Below are 21266 nucleotides of genomic sequence, written 5' to 3'. Positions count from 1 at the left end.
TTTCGTACACGTAGGAATCACTGCCGTGAACTACCATGTGTCCGATTAACGCATGGTTCACAAACTGTGGACTGCCCTCCAAGTCAAAATAGAACTTCAGGTCGGATTTGGCGAGGTCTTCCACTGTTTTGATGCGCTGAATCGAAGGTCGGTCGATCATCAGCGACACGAACTTGGTTTCGAAGGCGTTGGACATGAAGAACATCAGGATGATCAACGACAGAAAAGTTAGCTTCTCCAGCCGTCCTGCTTGGTGAAGGTTAACCCGCTCGAAGCCGCACAATGCGAGCAGAGTTGGGTTGTTTATGAAATGTTCCGGAAATAGGTATTTAGCTATTTCGGATGCGACAAGAATCGCGATGAGCAGAGTCCAAACTTTCCAGCTGAAGGGCATCGATATGAGCTCAGCGACGTTCAGTGGTCTGTCCCGTGGCACTGCGATTTCCATGAAGATCGGTATGTTTGTGTGGAGAATTCTAAAATGTTTTTGGCTGGGGTCTTGTATCACATCGACCAGTGTCAGTATAATATTGCAAGCATCTTGGTTTTCTTGAGCCTCATCCAAACACTTGAAGAATGGATAACCCGAACCAGGACAGTTATGTTCATACTCGACGGCCTCTGTGTACAAGTAGCGAGCAGTTTCGTTCATCCAGCGATGGTTCCAGTAGAAAGGAAATAAATCTTCACTTTTCACATAGGTTATATTGCGTCCCGCCATCCAACGGTAACTGAATGTAAAAAGGTACATCAAATGTGGTGCTTTTGGCAAAACCCAGTTGTTTACTCCGTTGCACTGAACAACTCGACCCGTTTCACAGTCCAAAAGGATGAAATAGGCAAATTTAACATCAAAAATTTGCTTGCCCAAACTCTGCAACAAGGCTTGATTCTCCAAATTTGCAAATACCAAAACTTTAGTAGCAGGATCTACCGACTGCAGCGAAAGGGACAGATTATGTTTAGTGTCTTCCCGCTCTAGATGCATTACATCCTCCCCTGCCAGTATGAGCAGCAGCGATGCCTTCCAAGGTAGTTTTTCCAGAGCATCCAGGTGAGATCCCCTGACTACATATTTGACCACATGGTCTAATCGATTAGATTCAAGTATCGCGTAGAGTATGCTGCCATGATTCGATTGCTCTGATGAAATGTCCCAGAAAATGCAGCTGAAAACTTCGGATTGCACACTGTCAAGATAATCGATTGCTCGGAGGACGTATTCTAGTACTTCAGGCCGGTAGGAAAAGGACAGCTCAATTCTGAGCAGTATCAACAAAATGTTTCCGGTCAGCTTCATGGTTGGCGAAAGACTACCGTAAGATAACACTGTACATTAGGTAATTTGATTAAAACTTGCAATTATATCATAGTAAAAAGTATTTTTTTTTATGATTTAATCCTATTTCAGACCTCATGAAAAGAAGTAATATCATATTTTCTTTTTGTTCCTACTGAGCTACCTTTAACCCTTCAAGGTTTACCAAATTCAAACTAATAAATCATCGTCAGATAGTGTAATTTTCTTCCCCTGAGACATCCTACCCTAGGAAATCCTTCTCTTCCAGCGTTGCAGTAACGACGTTGAAAGATATCGCTCACATCTGCCACCACCAGCCGCACCAAAACCACACGTTCAACAAGGTAAACCCTTGCAGCCAAGGTTTCTTCACCTCGTTGTAGACAACCAGCGAATCCAAGGATGAAACTTTAGAGTACTCTTCTTCTCAACGACTGCCACCCACGCAAGATATCTGGCCTCAACCATTTGGCAACATTCTGATGCAACTGATGCATCGCCCTGGCGTGTTCTATCAGTGATCGATGGCTTGATGCGTTTTCTGTCTGTCTGGGTGTGTTTGTATGTGTGAATGCTGCTACGCTGCCGGAAGCCATCTCGAATAATAATGCCACCCACTCCCAAAGACACTGATCAATTTGCACTCACTTTTCATTCTTGGTTTCGATGCAAAACACATCATCACCACGTTGAGCTAGGTGAGTGGAGGTGTGTATAAGCATCAAGTGGTATTAGTGTTATCTTGCTCTGATGTCAGTTTGGCTGATAGATGGGACAACCTGCAAAAATAAAAAATAAAAGAAATGTTTAAAACAACAGTAATGAGAATGTTAGTATAATTGATTTTAACAAGCGAAAAAAAAAATCATGGAATCACCAACTATCACCAACTTGATCAAAAACAGATATCGTAAAATAGATAAATAAAACAAAAAATCACTCAACACTCTGAAAATACAACAAATTCACTACAATCTTTCTTTGCCTTCATCCACTTGCACGAGTGACACTTTCAGGCGCACGTCCTGGAGCAGAATTTATTTAATTTTCACAAAATTTATCAACTTTCAACTCTTTCTAGGGTTCTACAGAATTGTAGCAGCAGCAGCAGCAGCATAGTCGTCGCCGTTGTCACTCTTGTCGTGTCGATTTTTCCGGTTTTCGTGTATTTTTTTGCTGTTGGGAAAGCTACTGCTGAAGTTTGGGTTGACGTTGGGAGGAAACGTTTCTCAGAGGTTTTCAACGAAAAGAACTCGAAAAGTTTGGCACTTGACAGATTTGTGCCAAACAAAAGTGTGATTTTGCAACAGGGACTCGTGTAATTTTCATTACAGAGTAAAAAATTGTTTAACTTTAGAAGGTGTAATTTTGATAGGTCGAATATTACCTGTTTGTGTTTTAACATTCCGATAACAAAAAAAAAAAAAAACATAACGACGGATAACAAATCTTGTTGTAGGTATGTTGATTTTAAAGAGTAAAATTTAAATGCTGATTTTTTTATTATTGATATACAGTCATCCCACATATTCGGAACACCCACAAATTCGGAACACTTTTGTGATTATTTGACAATTGCATGCCAAATGCAGCTTTTCTCTCGACCCTACTATTTTTAGGACCTTTATTTGGACATTTTCTTGCTAGTAAAAGTAGTACTTTTTGAACAAAAAACTTCACTTCGAGACTATATTATCCAGAGCAGCAGAACACTGCCTCCAAATTGCCTGTTCCATGATTGTGGGATGTTATTGTGTCTCCCACAATTGTGGAACACCTGAATTTAACTGCTATTTTCACAAAAAAGTTATCAGATCATTCATAAAACATAACTAAGCTTGAGCTTCGTTGGTTTTAGTGTGTGATGTCATTATTTTGTAGAAAATATTTACTCCTGAAGAGAATCAAAGTTTGTTTACATCCGTAAGAAAAAAAGTGTTCTGAATTTGTGGATTTCAAGGGCCAAAGTTTTTCTTCAAAAACTTAATTTAAAATCATGTTGTTTATTCGACCGTATCAATAAATGTTTAGGTTAGGTTTGGCTTTCGGTCTGTTTGGGGAATCAAAACACTTGTATGTTCTCTTCATCCGACGTTTCGACCCGTTTTGGGCCTTTTTCAAGGAATCTAGGGGTAGATTTATTGGGTAAGGCACAAAAACAACGACGACAAACACTCCCATTTCGGTAAGCTTAGAACAAGTGTACAATTTTTTATGTTTTTGTGCCTTACCCAATAAATCTACCCCTACATTCCTTGAAAAAGGCCCAAAACGGGTCGAAACGTCGGATGAAGAGAACATACAAGTGTTTTGATTCCCCAAACAGACCGAAAGCCAAACTTAACCTAAAAACATAATATAAAAGTTAAAATTTGCAGTTGGTCGATACAGCATTCGAAAGATCGCATGAAAAGCTTGCAAATGAAGGTAAAAGCAAATCATTTAGTCAAATTACTGATTTGATATGATTTTTGATTTTTGATATGATTTTTGGCCGATCTGTAAACTGTTCCGAATATGAGCGATGACTGTACCCCCGTAAGGAAATTAGCAATCTGTTCAAAAATTTTGAGATGTTTTTTCAATTATTGGTTAAAAAGCTTAAAAAAAACCACAACAGCAATTTGAACGAAAATGTTGTGCATAACGAAATATATTATCATTTTTTTTATCACTTTAACTTAAAAACATTTTGATTATTTGCTCACTGGGATATTTTGCCTGGTCTTTGATGAATTTTACATTTTTTCAAATGTTGAACATAATTTAAAAGTTGACAGCCAATTTTCAATCATTCTATTTAGAATTTGTAAATATGTTGTATTAAACTGGAACCAAGCCACAATATCAAAATTATATAATTAGCTTATAAAAAGAAATCAATAACAAAATCAGTTATTAACTACTATAAAAAACATATTAGCGATATATCTGAGATACGTCGATATCTCAGCATTTAATGGTCCGATATACAATGTTAAAATATGAAAAATTTACGAAAACAATATTTTTTTTAAAGTCAAGACTTACAACTCAAAAAGACGTAATATTGAGTGTTTTGCTTTCATGACATGTTAGTGATTTGATTTAAAAAAATAAAAGTATTGTTTTCGGAAAAATCATAAGATTTCAAGATCGTTTCATATTTCAAAATTTTAAATCGGACCATTGCTGAACTATCGACATAAGAAAATGGTGGGTTATTTGGGTAAGACTTAGAAAACATGAAACCTGTGCATGGCAATATGTAAACAACTATGGGTCGTACCAACAAATTTAAAAAAAGCAAAATGTAAAAAAATTTCTCAGCCTTTCAAAAATAATTATAAACAATAAAAAAAATAATAACTGCGACTATTTTTTAAAAAGTTGCTTTAAAATGGCTGAAACTTGAAAACGGTACAATTTATAAAAAGTTCAAGATGGTATGTCAGAGACATAACCGAAAGACATAGGACAGTACAGGGCCTTAAATTTTGATTAGGATTGCTGATGTTTTCGGATAGATAGTTAAATGTAAAACCAGATTATTTTATTTTGCTTGATTGAATGATTGCAGAACAACTCTTTCGTGATTGTATTGGTGGTCCTGAAAAGAACCGTTCAATTTTTGTCCTGGAATGAAGAAATGAGATTAGGCTTGATCCTGGCTGGGTCTATCAGCGGTGTTCCAAGAGGGCGGGGGATGGTTTCCTGTTAATAAACAATTGATGACGGTTGAATGAATCATTAAATACGTTCAATATATGAATAAAGCGGGAAGGAGAAGGATTGGTTGGAAAGGGGAGGGGAAAAAGGTAAGGAGGCGGTTGTTTGGTAGGTTTTAGTGTGTAGTACAGTATGTTTTCGGATAGATATTGAAATTCAAAACCAGATTATTTTATTTTGCTTAATTGGATGATTGCAGAACAACTCTTTCGTGAATGTATTGGTGGTCCTGAAAAGGACCGTTTAATTTTTGCCCTGGAATGAAATGAAATGAGATTAGGCTTGATCCTGGCTGGGTCCATCAGCGGTGTTCCAAGAGGGCGGGGGATGGTTTCCTGTTAATAAACAATTGATGACGGTTGAATGAATCATTAAATACGTTCAATATATGAATAAAGCGGGAAGGAGAAGGAGAGGGTGGAAGAGGGGAGGGGCGGTTGTTGGGTAGGTTTTAGTGTGTAGTACAATATTGTTCTGTTTCTTAAAGTAATATTTACATTTCATTTGGTTCCTGATGTAGTGATGTTAATGTTTGGGGGGTGGGGGAGGGGTCAGTGTGTTTAGTTAGTGTTTACAAAAGTTTTCTGGTATACTTAAATTAATGAGTTTACAGTTCATTTGTGTGTTGGTGTTCGTGTAGGTGTAACTGGTAATTTACATTTCAATTTCTTCTTGTAAAATCCGATGATAATATCGTCGTGTCCGGCTTTGAACGTTTATGGATCAATGCAACTGAGATGGCTCGGGTTCTTCAGTTCGTAGTACAGACAGCATGGGTCTGTGGTAGGAAAAATAGCATACATACCGCGAATTGCTCGCCACATGTATGCCTCTGGTAAATGTGAGATCAAGGACCGTTCCACGATTTGTGGTCGTCTGTCTCACGTCGTTAGGTAAGGATAGTTGGAAGTGCTCGCCCATAAACTTAATGAATTCGACATTTTCTCGTTTGGAAACGTCGACATTAAAATCACCGGTTACTACCATTGGCAGACCAGTGCGGGCAGTCTGGAGCAACTTCCGTGCCAAAAACCAACCTTTCTGCTTCAGTGTGGTTCCTGGGATGATGTACACCGAGAACAGCAGTACCTCAGTGCCCATCACATCCACTGTAGCAGCGCAAACGTCACCGTATTTATCTGCCACACCGAAAAGTTCGTCTCGATCTTGACTCACCAATTCGGGAGTATACGGGACTGCCATGCTGGTTTTGGTCGTCGTCTTTCGATAAATTGCCACACCGCCAGATCTTGCGTCATCCCTTTTGGACTGGACAACACAAGTGTAGCCTTCAATCTCGACCGAGGAGTTATCATCCAACCACGTCTCGCTTAGGGCCAAGTAGTCTACACTGGTCAGTATGGAATCGATCGATATATCCTGGTGATGAGCGCTCAAGCTTTGGACGTTGATTGTCATCAGGGTGCATGCTGGTCCACTACTCGCCAACACCTCAGAAAAATCGTCTCCGATCGTTCGATAACGGTTATTCCTCAAGCGCTTGTATTCGTCCCGCAACTCACGCATCGCTGGAGAGTTGTTTGCCTTGGCGTGGTGGAACACAGGCTTTTCCTTAGACGGATCTAGAGAGGGATTGTCCGCGTAGGTCAAGTAGAGTCCTTCCAGCGAAGTAACCCGTGACAAAGCAACGTACACCAGCCTTTGCTCCTGCGAGCGACTGTACTGGTAAACGACCTTGGAGAAAGTTCCACCTTGTGACTTGTGGATTGTCATGGAACAGGCACTCGCAATCGGAAATTGAATCCGCTTGCATTTGATCGTACCTCCAAGAGCGATGTTCACGTGCTGCTTCGTGATGGGGGTCCAATCCTGCTGCAGGAGATGGGGTCGGGCGTTAACGACTGCCTGCGCCTTAGATCTTGCAATGGTTCCGATTTTCTCCGTATCGAATTGCAACCAGAGTCTGTAGATCACTTCTTCGCCGGCGTCGTTTTCCCGCATCTCCACATACTTCAGCTCGCCGATTGCTCCGTTTACCAGATTATCATCGCCATCGATGTTGGTAGTGATCATGTAGGGCTTTCCAATGCAAAAACGAACCATATATGGCAGCCCACTCGTTTGGGCTGTGCTCATTTTATGTAATTTCGTTCGTGCACTGGTTGCCTGAGCGGATGTGCTGTGACCTGTGATCATATCGTCGGCAAGACAGTCCAGACCCTCGAGCCCACTCAACGCTTCTCTGTTGAACCGATCGACATCAACGTTTTGATGGAACAGCCAAACGGCGTTGGGAGCTTCCCGTTGGCAGTCCTCCACTGACTTGAACCGACTCTCGATCAGCGTCTTCTGTTCATCCGTCAGTTTCTTGCCTTCGCCAATCGCGGTGAGGATGGTGGAGAACACCACATCGGTCTGACGCATGACCTGATCCAACTCGTACAGTCGGATGTAATCCCACAGCCAAGATCCACCAATCGAATTTCTCGGAGCCTTATAGATTGGTAAAGCATTGACTGGATTCAGCTGATGTAAATCTCCGGTAAACGTAACGTCCTGGTCAGCGAATGGGTGAAGGTAATCCAAATGAATATCCTGCAACGTATGTGCATTGTTCTGAAGTTACCTGCGCTAAGCATACTAACTTCATCTACAATGTGGAGCTTCACGTTCCGGAATTCATTTCGGTACGTCTGCAGCCATTCAGGGCTAAGCTTTGAGTCACTCTGGCGCGATATTGCAATGCGGTAGGCACGATGGACCGTAACACCGTCAATGTTAACGGCGGCTTTGCCTGTCGACGCACATGCAATATACGCGTTGTTGCGAGAGTTGTGACCTTGGCTGTACCGGTTATAGGTTTCCATCATCAGACGCAGTGTGAACGTTTTACCACTACCCGCTGGTCCAGTCAGGAAGATCTGCATCGCTGGAATTTCAGGATCAAAGCTCGTCAGTCGATGGATGATGTGGAGGATCAACATGCGCTGCTTCTCGTTAGCCTGCCGCATCCAGGCACAGTAGTCAGCTTTTGGCATGACATTCGAACGTTGTTTCACAATCGCTCGCAGTGCAGAAGTCGGCAGGTTTTCGATGTCATCGTTGTTTGGCTGCATGTCGATGCTCCTCACGTACTCGTTGTGCTTCTCCGTGGCGGCTCTCTCTTGCTCGCCATCGCCTTCCTGTGCGATTATTCGGAGGTATTCCTCAACGGTCTGCTCCAAATTCAACTCACAATCGTATTCCTTACGTTTCGCGATGAGCTCTGTCTCATGCGAATCGTACAATTGGAGGAATTTGTTCTGGTCCAGCAGGTCGACTCGTTCATTCCGGAACGGCAAAAACAGGAGCACTGCCTCTCGCTTGTACTCGACCATTTCGCTCATCGGGTATCCTCGCCATCGCAGGATTTTGGCAGTGCCTCGCAGCTTGTAGCTGTTTTTGGTGCTTTTCATCGGTGCATACCATGCGACGAAATCAGCCAGGCACACATCCTCCAATCCATCGCGGTCCTCATACTTCTGGACGATGTTTCTGGTCCATACGTCCGTTGAGTCGTCGTCGAGTCCCTCGTCGTCCATCTGCTGGTGTCGCTTCCGGCATCGGGTTCTCTCATTTGGCCACATTGTCGGCACAAATTCGATTTTCCGGCTTGCTTCGGACATTGGTAACCGGAGCAAGATCCACGCTGCTTCCTGTGAGCACATCTCAACACTGTTGAGTACTCTCACGCCCAACTTCTTCAGCAAGCCTTGATAGTCGTAGTCGGGATACTGCTCCTGCAGCTCGAGAAGCTCTCGGTGAAACGCGCTGATGCCTCGATTTGTCTTGTTGACGTAATCAACCAAATAAGAGGCGCACGAGTACTCGTCCATGATGAACTGCAGATCACTGTTGGAGCGAAGTACACCGCCAATCCAAACGTTGAATGGATTCATGTAGAGCTGATTCATCGGACGCTTGAAGAAGAACGCTGGTCGCTGTAGCCATGCACGAATCACTTCGAGGTAGTATTCCTCGGTACACTCACAATCGGCCAGAAAGTCTTCGAGAGTTTCGAAAGTCTTCGTTTCAGAATCTCACGAAACTCGAGAGCACGTTTCTTCAGTGCAGAACGACGACTGTCATCAGCCGGAAGGGGCACCAATACCCGATCCTCGTTCATCGGCCAGTACGGAATGTTGAAACGACAACGTTTATCGTTGTGTTTGTAACATGTACGTGTGTGAGCGTGCTCTTGCTTCTTGCCAAGCAGTGGTCCCAACCAACGGAAGGCATCGATGGAGCAGAGAGTGTTGATCATTTCAATGGTGGCGGGCATGTCCTCGGAAACGTCCTCACGAGGATCGTTTGCACACCAGAGCATGATGTGGGCATGCGCGCTACCACGTTGTTGAAACTCGATCCGCTTGAAGTAATCCACAACGTAGTATTTACCAAATGGACTGAACCGTTTGGACTTCAAGATGCGCATTATGACGTCAACAAGCTTGTCGATGTATGCAACACACGTCACAGGATCTTCAACGACCAACTTTGCCTTTTGAAACGCGCTTAACTCCGACAGCGGGTCGGCCAATTCAAGGTCATCGTAGTCACTGGACAATTTGTGCAGCACCTTCAACAGTTCTTCCCATTGAGTTTCACTGGCGCTCAAGGTGAGAAACATTGTTGGTTTACCCAACTGTCGAATCATGGCGAAGAGGTCCTGTTTGCGTCCTTGCCAGTACTGCACAGAGTTCGGTATCCCTTTGAAGAAAGCCAAGCCAATCTCCATCATATTCCTCTGGAACTCTGGATCGCTGAGCTGGGCACGTGTGACGTTATCTGTTCCCACAGATTTGAAGTGACATTTGAGCCCTTCAATCATACGGCAGTATAACACCTTCATGGCCATGGCCAGAATGTGATCTGGACGAGCACCCCGCCTGTCAGCTCGCCTAGCTTCACTGCTCGCCTTGTTGAACACAGTAGCTTGTACGCCTTGCTTGATCGTTGTCGGGACCCCAAAGTATATGTCGGGATTGCTCAACTCCTCAGCATTCTCATCGTACAAAATACTCGAGGGCATTCGGTTCATGGTAGGGCAAAGCTCCAGGTACATGTCTTCGTTCCACATCGCAGTTTGTTGCATGCTAGCCAACAGCTCGGCTTCATCATCGATGATATCCAGTGGCATGGCTTCTTCCGCCCGCGAGGGACCCTCCTGTGGATCTGCTCCGAACGCATTCAATCGTTCTTCGTCAAAAGTAATGCCCTCACGTTTATACAACGGAGTAGTTACGAGATACTTGAGCCAAGCATAAACAGTCCCCTTGCAAACCCACCCCGAGTAATGGCTCGATTTGTGTGCAGTGTGCTTCTTGAAGCTCACATTAATCGCACAGTCATTATCAAGATCGCGAGGAAGAACCCGAACCATCTCCTCAACGTCTACCGGCACGTTGATCACCTGCCCAATGATACCATAGTTGCCCAAAGCATGACACAGACGACGAATCACCAGAAAGATGAAACGGGGAGAAATCAGCCGCTTGCTGATCATATCCAGTTTGGGAAGACCCGGTGGAATCGGCGGGTAAACAAATCCGTTGCTTTTGGACAGGGTTGGGACCTTTCCACGATTCAAGCTGCTGTTGCAGGTTTGGCACACCATGAAACCTTCGGTTGAATCAAAGTCGCCGGCTTGTACCAGTACATTTCCCCCAGCTTCAGTGATGGGCTTCAGGTCGTTCTTGAACCAAAGTCTGTCGCAAACGCTGCACACAGCACCAAACGAGTTCTCAACGAAAAGCTTACGGAACTCAAGAGTGGCCCTGTCGTAGTTCGGTCTGCTTGCATTGCGAGGACCTGGCTCTGTGAAACACGATAGAGTTGACCCAAACCTCGAAAACTTCGCATAAATTTAAAGACCTACCCTGGCTTGCCCCATCTGAAATGCTATCCGACTGACTTGGTGCAGAATTTGATGGCATTTCTAAAAAGTTATTTTGCGTGTTTAGTAAATTTTTCACAATAACACAATGTGTTTAACGTCTCACCTTCTTCATCAATCTGCACCACCGGATCATGGAGGCTTATTGTGTCTGCCTCCATGGGCGGATAAATCCCTAAAAAGTTGCGTATGAAAAATATTTGAAAAGTGCGTTGAGATGGATCTAATAATATCACGAAAATTATATAATATCACGAAAATTATATATTAGCATATCAAATTTCTCCCTTTGTTTTGAGATGAGAATGTTTATAAGAGTAATTGGAAATACAGTGATAACACAAGGCCGAATATTTTCAACCTGAATTAATGATCATTTCATTTAAAATCGTATCTATGGCATGACAAGTATTGTGTTGGAAATTTATTCCAAATTTGTACGATTACGCTAATGTATTAAATTTGATTTTTTACAGAAATGCTAATTTTTCATCTAATTATAACATTTATTTCAATTTATCACTTTCCAATTTATTTAAATTTATCACTAGAAAGTGAATAAAAGCTGTAGAAATTTAGCACGCACGCGCACACACACACACACACAAACACACGCATAAATTTTCTACGATCGCACTTACCCTGTTCGGGATTCTCCGATGCCAAATTTGGAACCGAAATGTCCGCGATTCCTCGTCTACCACCCCGTCGCACACCTCCAGCAACGAAAGTAACATCCGCGGTAGCACCTCCTTGCTCGCTCCGACCGAACGTTGTCTGTCCAGTCCTCCTCCTCTCCCGCAACCGTCTCATACGTTCAGCAGAAGTGCTGCCAGACGCAGTCGACCCTTCCGTTGCATCTCCCACTCGCCCCTGCCGCCTCCGCTTTCCTGGATTGGACACCGACGGTCCAGCCCCAGAACCTTCCGGGAACTCATCCCCGCGCTCTCCACCTCCTTCAGCAGCTCGCTTCCGTCGCCTGTACCGCCTTTTGCGTTCAGCGTTGTCCACTGGCGCCGCGGTAGGCTCATCCGCCAACTGCCTCTCCTCCTCTCTCTCTCTCTTCCGCTTCCGATAGGACGCCTTGTACACCTTCCGCAAATGCTGGGACATCTTGTCTAGCCGCAGTTCAGTAGGGTTATGAAGCGCCAAAAATGGTGCTGCTAGGTACTTGAATGCTACATCCCAAGATGGGAAGCTCATTTCAATCGATCAGCGTGAAGCAGCAAAAATCATGATCGGATTTGCAAAATAGGTTTAACAAGATTTACACTTAATTTTAAGGCTTCTAGCAGTATGTTTCTCGCTGACGCAATGAATTTGGATTCAAGAATAACTCTCTCGTGATAATTTTGTGGCCCTGAAAAGGGCCGTTTAATGTTAAAACCGACGAGTCGGGAACTGGCGACTTCCACCGTCTTTATCATTCTTGCTCCTCAACTGCAGCATCAGCCAGCATGCCTTCCCCCGGCCAGAGAACGGATTTTGATTTCCTCCTTCTGCTGATGATTCTTCTTTCGGCTATTGCTGCTGGCCTTCCTACGCGGGGCCGAAAACGAAATTCCTCCCGTTGCTGGCTTTCTGCCGGTCCGAGAACGGATTCCTCTCCTGCTGCTGGCCGTTCCTCTGCTGGTCTCTGCTCCTCTGCTCTAGCGGCTGCTGCGGTTTCCTCCGTGCCGTCCTGAAGTGGCCTTCTCGAGTGCTCGTGCCGTAATGATTCGCGTGTGCGAGGTTTTGGTGCTTAAATAGATTTGGGTATGGCAAGCGGCGCAAAGGGAGTGGTCTCCAACACATAAACGTTTTTGGCGCGTATGCGTTTGAGACCGCGCCCCTTTTGTTCCGTTCTCCTATTCTGCCGACATAAAAGCAGCCAAACCTCGCACTCGCGAGTCATTTTGGATCGAGCACTCGAGAAGGCCACATCGGAGGAGGAAGCAGCCATCGCGGAGGAAGCAGCTAAAGCCACAGCAGAAGGAGAAGAAGAGGACAACCAGCGGAAAGAACTAGTAGCCTAGGAAATCTGTTCTTTGGTTGGTGGAAGGCTAGCAGCAGGAGGAAATTCAAATTCCGCTCTCGGTCCGGACAGTCGCAGGAAGACGGGATGACGTCATAAGTGGATTGAAACCCTTGGCGGAAGAGGGTGCCCAGATCAGACCAAATTAAACGGCCCTTTTCAGGGCCAATATATCAATCACGAAAGAGTTTGTCTCAGTCTCAACCAAACCAACCAACTCAGAAGTGAGTTGGCCTGAATTTGAACCGAGTCTACAAAATTGACGACCCTTTTCAAGGCCCTCAATCAGAACTAGCAAGCTATTTTACAAGTGATATTTTGCGAAAAACTTACTTAAACTATTTCACGCACTCGAATTACAAATTTTAACCTCAATCTACTTTGCTTGCGTACACACAGTATTCTATACAATTTTGATCATTGGCGTAAAGTGGATTGTTATATCAAATCACGAATTTTAACCCAGACTGCATGTTTCCAAATCCAAATTGGCTGGCGAGAAGGCAGTGAGGTTTAAAGATTTTTATTTGCTGAAAAAGCTCGAATTGATTACGAAGAAGTTTTCTCAATTTTCTGTGATGGATTTTCTTTGCGGCACAACAAAAAATTTGCATCGCGGTAATCAATCAAAAGCGCGCAAGACTCTTTTCTTGATTTGCCGTTCCTACGGCCAATGTATTTCTGATAAATTGGTCATCATTCATTCTAAACTTTCTGTAAAGATTTTCTTTGCTTCACAACAAATTTCGATCTGATTGATGAGCGTCTCAGGTAGGCCTTCAAAGGTCAGTTTTTCTAAGAATCATAAATTGTGAGAAAACTCTCACACTGTACCATAAATAAATATAGAAAATAGTAAATCACTTAAACATGCGTGCAATTGTCGTTTGCATTTTATGAAATGAATAAGATAACTCTTTCGTGATGAATTTGGTGGCCCTGAAAAGGGCCGTTTATTTCAATTTGCTGCCTTTCTTCTACTTGCAACCACAACTGCGCTTAATTTGCCGTCTGCGGGTCAGAAACGGCCAGTATCGATAACGTCTCAAGAACCACCAAACGGTAACCGACGGAATTGACCTCAAAAAGGCTTCCTCTAAACAGCGCACAGAGCTGTGTTGAATTTCCATCTGATTTGCTTCGACTGGCCCGGCTTCCATTGTCGCTTCTTTTCTCCCTTCTGCTTGGCGCTTCCTTTGCCGCGTCCAGTCCAGTGAAGAAGTTGCTCCGTCGGTACGATGTTGACTGACCGAGCCGCTTTTAGTTGATTTAAGTCGGGGACGTATGCCCCGCCTTTTGCACCCATTCTCCTATACCTCCTTATTCGCTTTTTGCCCCGTCGACGATCCGAAAATTATGCGGTGGAGTAGGGGTGATTTTAGATACATCAATCTCACGTCTCTCGATTGACTGATTGGGAAACGTTTGTTCAACCAACCAGCGTGCCCCAAAAAGAGGAGAAATTTGCCGCGAGGGGAAGGTGAATCACGGCGTATCATTTCGCTTCGCGAAATTTTGGGTTGTTACCCTGTATAGAGAGCCCCATGAAGATGTTCTTCGTCAAAAGAAGCGATTAGGTTTAGATTGAAGAAGACTAACTCTTTCGTGATTGATTTTGGTGGTCCTGAAAAGGACCATATTGTTTGGTTATCTGAAAAGAATGGTTTTAGGATTATGGCTTTGCATGGAATGGCAAGAGTAACTCTTTCGTAATTGTTTTGGGTGGTCCTAAAAGGACCAAATTTCTGAAAGAAAAGTTGAAGATTATTGAATTTCTGAAAAGAAAATTAAGTTATGAATGGTTATAAAGTTCTACGCCCTGGCATCCCAAGAAAACAAACGCCTTGGACGACTTACAACACTGGAGGAAACCATTTATAGACAACTTTTAAACCCAAGGCGACAAAATCCTTAGACAACTTGCAACCCGGGAGGAAACCATTTATAGACAACTTGCAATCCCAAGTTGACAACATCCTTAGACCACTTTCAACCCACCCAAACGTTTATGGACGACTACTCTACCAACTTACTTTTGAATTTGCGCTTTTGGACGACCCTTCAAGACGCACAACCGAATTTCAAACGCTGAGGGAGCTGAACCCCGTACACGACAGACTGGCGAACGCTGAGGAGTTAAGCCTAAGAGCAAGAGATCTTCCCAGATTTGTTACTCTTGCAAACTTGCTGGTTTTAAATCTGGGTTGAACTCTTGCTCTTTGAGCCTAACTCCCCGACCCAACAGAACTTGCACACCCTTAGGACCAAGACCCGTGCCGAACCCTATTTGGACAGAACACCCATTCAAAAGAGGAGAGGAACGAAGGAGTAGAACGATTTTTAGCAAGAATGGCGAGAGCAGCCTCAGAAAGCTGTGTATTCCGTCGCCCCCGAAGACCAAAATTTGTTCCTGAAATTTAAATTCAAATTATTGCAGTTCGCTGCCTCGTCCCGAGGGACGGGAGAAGAGGGCAACAGTTTGGAATTGGACAAGAAACAACTCTTTCAGAAGCGCTCGCCACGAATGCGACGAGCTAGTTGGATGTCCTTGGGCATGATCGCGCACAAATTCGTGTGCTCGAACAGCCCACCAGATACACCTCGCAGGTCTCCTGCAGCGCCATCACGACCGAACTCTGGAACCGCAGATCCGTCTCCTCCGGTGGCCGGCGCCTTCATGGCCAACTACTTCCGCGGTGCTTTTCCCCCGGTGAACTTGCGAGCTATCTGCTTCGTGCAAGCCATGGTCCTTAATTAGCCTCCGATGCGATGTTACTCCGTCGAATGTTATAGTCAGAATGATGTTCTGAGCTCTGGCGCGCGTTGTTATATATGATTTTGGCCCTCTACTTCCCCTCCTTTTCGCGACCGACACCAGTCGCGTTGTTTGGATGATTTTCCCTCAAATTAGGTACTTGACTCATTCTGCAATCAAAATCACTACATTTTGAAAACGTTTTAAAAGATTCAATTGTTTCTATCGTAAAACTATTAAGCCAATGTTTAATAAGTAACTCTTTCATGATTGAAGATGCAACTCTTTCGTGAATGATTTGGTAGTCCTGAAAAGGACTGTTAAGTTTGACTTTTCTTGGCGGAAGCGGCAGTGGCCTACACGGTACCAGCGGCCTTCCGGTTTTTGGCCAGCTTCAGCAAACTCGTTGCACCAGTTCCTTTGCGTCGGGTGAACGCCTTCCGGATGAAATTAAACTGCTTGGCCAGGCCGCACTTGTAGTTGATCGCGATGTTCTTCTTGATAACCCGCGACGATCCGTTTTTCGGTGGCCGGCGGATGGTCTGCTTCCTTCTCCTTTTGCTGCTGCTGCTGCTGCTGCTCCTTCCACGCCGGTCCGATGTTGGCTTCTCGAGTGCTCGTTCCAAAATGACACGCGCGGGCGATGTTTGGTTGCTTAAATCGATTTGGATATGGCAAGCGGCTCAAGGGGCGCGGTCTCCAACGCATAAACTTTTTTGCGCGTATGCATTTGAGACCGCGCCCTTTTGTCTCGTTCTCCTATTCTGCCGACACATAAGCAGCCAAACCTCGCACTCGCGAGTCATTTTGGATCGAGCACTCGAGAAGGCCACATCAGTCCATCGCGGAGGAAGCAGCAGAAGGAGAAGAAGAGGACCAGCAGCAGAACCATCCAGCCATCTAGAACCATCCAACCAGAATCTTTTCTCGGGTTGGTGGAGGGCCATTAGCAGTCGCAGAAGCAACCAAGGCCGCTTCAGTTGCGGATAGGAACGAGTAAAATGGCCGACAAAACGGCGATTATCGCCACAGTGTGATGCATCATCCAAACACAAACGGCCCTTTTAAGGGCCACTAATTTATCACGAAAGAGTTGTCCTTCAGTTCCAAACAATAAAATTTCGAATCGAATGGAATCAAAATCATGCCGATTCGATTTGAGGGAAGGAAGATTTAAGAGATTGACGGATGACGCAATATTCCAGGGCCTTCGGCCCGGGTTTTCTGGAATGGCACCCCAGTACCTTCGACAAAGACGTAAGTCTACGTCAATAATCTATCCTTTTCTGACATTTTAAATTAATCGATAGCAACTCGATCTCATTTTTTCGGCGCAGATAGTTTGGAAACTCGGCTGTCATTTTCAGTAATATTTCGGTAAACCGCTTTGAAGTGATTTACACGTACCGTCATCGGGGGTGAGATTGTGTCATACAAAAATGCAGTAATTTGTATGACCCAATCTCACCCCAGACCCAATGTCTCCCCAATGACGGTACCTTCAAAATGTTAGTTTCAGGAAAATTAATAATTCAGAAATGAGCGTGCATGAACTTATAGAGTCTCTTTCGTGATTGATTTATTGGCCCTGAAAAGGGCCGTTTAATTACGACTGAACCTGGTTCGCGGGGCCATCCCCGTTCTCCTCCACGACGCTCTTCCACCTTTTGCTGCTGCTCGATTGTTGCTCCCACGCGAGCCCGATTAGGCCTGTACGAACGTCCACAGCTTCTTTAGCCTCATGTTGACTGCTGCTTCCTCCTTTTTTCCGGCTGCTGTGCTGCTGCTGCTGCTGCTCCGCGCCAGCCCGACGTGCACAGTTCGAGTGCTCGTTCCAATGTGAGTTGCTTTGGCGAAATTTTCTGCTTATATAGCGGCACAGCCGGAGAACAGCACAAAAGGGGCGCGGCCTCGAATGCATACGCTCGCTCTGATTGGTCATCTGTCCGATTTGTACTGAAAAATTACTCATTTTGATTGCATGTTTTAAGTGCTTTAACTATGTTTAGTCAGACTATCTATGTAGTTAAACAATAGCTGAAGTCTTCCTCTTTCGATTGGTGGTCCAACCGTCTGGATTGATTCACAGGGAAAAAAGATATAAGCGTTCAAAATGTCCCCTTTTTTAACGCTTAAAAGTGACGCTTTGGATCGAATTTCTGAACTGCCCCCCCAATATAGTAAATAGAGACATAGTCCTATGTCAAAAATTTACAAAAGTGCTTTTTGATTGCCAATTTGATTTTACGTCGAAAAATGAAGTTAAAAATTTTTTGCGACCTGAAAAATCAGTATTGATTCAAAAATTCATAACTCGGTCAATGATTTTTGAACACTCTGGAAATTTCTTAAAGGTTGCCATTTGATATTCCCTTAAACATATCAAAAAGTTGAAAAAAATATTTAAAATAGTGTATTTAAAAATCAAATTTAAATCACAAAAAGTTAATTTGAAAATCAGCAAAAAAATTAACCTTGTATCATTTTTTTCAGTGTCGTCCTTATCTATACCTTCAACTTTGCCGAAGACTCCAAATCGAACAAAAAATTTCTTTAAAAGGTATAGATTTTTTATATTCATGTATCATTTTTGTATGGACAGTTGCCAAATTTGTATGACAAATTATATGGACAAAATATTGATGCAAAATAAATTTTTTGGGCATACCGAAGGCACAAAAAAATATTTAGCTGGATTGAAAAAATACAAAAATTAAAATTAATAAAAAAATGTACGATTTCGTAGAGAAATGCTCTTATTTAAAATGCGAAATTTTGTTTTTTTATATTGTTTTTAAAGCTTCGTTTTAGGTGAAGATTTAAGAAGTATCGCGCGCCGGAGACTTTTAAATTGAAATAAATCTTAAACACCTTGGCAAAAGCGACCTTTCAACGAAGATTTTTTTTAAGGTTCATTGATTTGCAATAATAATTTCCTTCAGACATGGCTTTATGTCTATGTACGTCTTAATAAATTTAGTTGTATCTTTAAAAATATTTTCGTTGTTTTTTTTAAACATAAAAAAAATGTGAATTTTAGGTTCAGTTAATAAAACTAAACTTATTTTCAGAATTGTTCTACTGAAAATGCTTCAAATCTAGAGTGATTTTGTGTTTTATCTCAATAACGTTTGAAACTTGTAAACCTAGAAACAATTTTTCATCCAAATCCAAACTTATTTTCCTTGAGGAAAATAAAACATTTTGAAAGTTTTTAAATAATCTTATTTATCGAAAACATTGATGAAACATTCATAAATAAATAAAGTTGGAGTCAACAATTTGCTGAAAGTTGGAGTCGGCTAGAAGGCCGGAGTTGGAGTCGGAGTCGTTTGAAATCAGAAAACGAACTTAGTCACCCAGTTTTGTAAAAAGTCATGGGTGCTGTGTATTAGTTGTCACCAGCATCCAGATTTTTTCACCTCAGGGTGAAGGTGTTTATTTGTCTACTTATATTTATAGAATATTTATTATTTATTGCAAAATAGGTTCCCTACTCCGCAGCCCTGCATTTTTCTATACTAGCTAACATTAATGATGATTTTGTAAGCAACAATTAGTAATAAGTTGAATAAAACAAAACTACAAACGCAGAATAGTTCAAAGGTAAGCCAAGGTTGTAAATTTAAAAAATAAAAGACAGAAAGTTAAAATCTTGAATCTTATGAAAAAACAAAACCCGAAGCAAAAGAACTCCTGCAATTCATCCTAGAATAAATCCACAAGATGAAATAACATCACATTTCCTCCCCCCGCGCAAAAAAAGACACATTCTAACACTGCTTTACATTTTCGTGCTCTGAGCCTCAGTTGAGGCCCCTCTGTCATATGTTGCGCGAACTTGCAAACTAGGTTTGCCTAAAAAGTTATTCCTCCGTGTGTTCATATTTTTCTTGCACGACTTTTCCCCTAAAAGCACGACAAGACAGAACTTTGTGGCGTGCATTTTACACCCAGCACCACACACTTTCCGGACCGGAAATTACCTATTTTCGCGAGGAGCTTCCCTTTTGTGTCGAGTTGGGAAGAGCAACATGGAAAGTTTCTTTTTGCCTATTTGCAGGGGGGCGGGAAATATTATGTAAAAAAAAGGGCATCAATTTAACTTTATTGTTACAGAATTGGACGAAACTTTTGTGTTCGCCGTGTGGCAAAGTCCCATCCCGTATGCAAATGTTTGCTTTGAGCTCGAGTCGGTTCATTAATCTTGCAGTGTTCCAGTAAGTCAATGTGGCAACCGGTCCCAGCTGGATGTCCATCAAAAGCTGCACCGGAAAAGCCATTTCCGTGGCTGGCCGTAACTGACCACGTGGCAGCGCATCCAATTGACTGATTTACGAGGATGTTTTTTTATGCCCGTTTCCCTTCCATCAACCAAACGGGTTCCGGACCTGGGACGATAACTGGCAGCTCGTAAATTGACCCCTGAACGTATGCAATTTGAGATAAGGCCGGGCAGGAGGGGTCGTAACGCAATCCAATTTTCCACGGTTCTGGCAGCACTGCAAGAAATTACTTATTTATGGCCAATTTATCATCGTCGCGTGAGGCCGCGTTTGCCCCACTAGGCCCCCCCGCGGATCGGGTAAACCACTTGTGGAGCATTTTCCGCTCTGTCAATTGAACTGGCACTAACGTATTGGCGTAAAACAAGCCTCAATTTGACGCGATTAACTGGTGGGACTCATTGTTGACTTGTTTCCGGTTTGGGGTTTGCTCTTTTTATCTCTGAATTTCTCTATGGATTGTGAATGAAAGATTGATGATTGATTGATACGGGACTTGGTGCATCGGGATTTTTTTTGTTTTATTTATTTTTTAACATCTTTCACAATTTAAAAATTATATTGAAAAAAATAATAATAAAAAAATTAAAAATCTAACGTTGAATTTTCAAATTTCAATCTTCACATACCAGCTGCCCTGAGGCATTTATAGACTTTGGCACGAAGGTTTTAAGTTCTAATGAAAGCTTCTTTCAATGGCAGCATATACAAGTAACGCCCATTGGAGCAGCACTATTATGTTAACTAATTACTTTAACTAATTTACAATCACGACTTAAGAAAAAAAAATATTATCAACGTGAAGACTTCCATCATTGTCATGATTTTTCGTTTAAAGATATAATTTTTGCGTCGCTTTCAATATTTTGACAAAATTTCTTCAACAAGTTGTTTATAATAGTGCCCTACACATGCTGATTCCTTTTGGTAACGATTATCCCATTCCTTGTAAAGTTATGGAAACCGTCATTAATCAATGATTGCCAACTAGGACGTCAATGACTGTGCCACAAAATTATTTAAATTTTGAAGCACATTTGATTTAGATCAAAAATTCTTTCAGTAACTTCAAGAAGGCAACAACCGTCACATGCTGATTCCTTTTGGTGCCGAAATTCGTTAAATTGAATTTAATACAGAATATTTTATAGTGATGATCAATTTTCTTTGAAAATTATCAACGGCTTCACTTTAAGTCTAACTGATAATTGATTCAAACTTGCGTAGATATCGAAATTACAATCCTTATTGCAAGTAAGGTGAAAACCCCTTATTTTTCTCTTATTTTCTCTTCTTTTGATTTTGTT

The 21266-nt window shown here is 42.7% G+C and overlaps 1 pseudogene; it reads right to left on the bottom strand.

The window, feature by feature from the left end:
- Window positions 1-15329: 15329 nt before the first annotated feature.
- Window positions 15330-15674, bottom strand: LOC119770652 (annotated as a pseudogene).
- Window positions 15675-21266: the final 5592 nt, after the last annotated feature.

Source organism: Culex quinquefasciatus, chromosome 3 (genome assembly GCF_015732765.1).
Source record: "Culex quinquefasciatus strain JHB chromosome 3, VPISU_Cqui_1.0_pri_paternal, whole genome shotgun sequence".
Classification (NCBI taxonomy): Eukaryota; Metazoa; Arthropoda; class Insecta; order Diptera; family Culicidae; genus Culex; species Culex quinquefasciatus.
The sequence above is the reverse complement of the archived record's forward strand: the minus strand, read 5'-3'. Positions and strand labels throughout refer to the sequence as shown.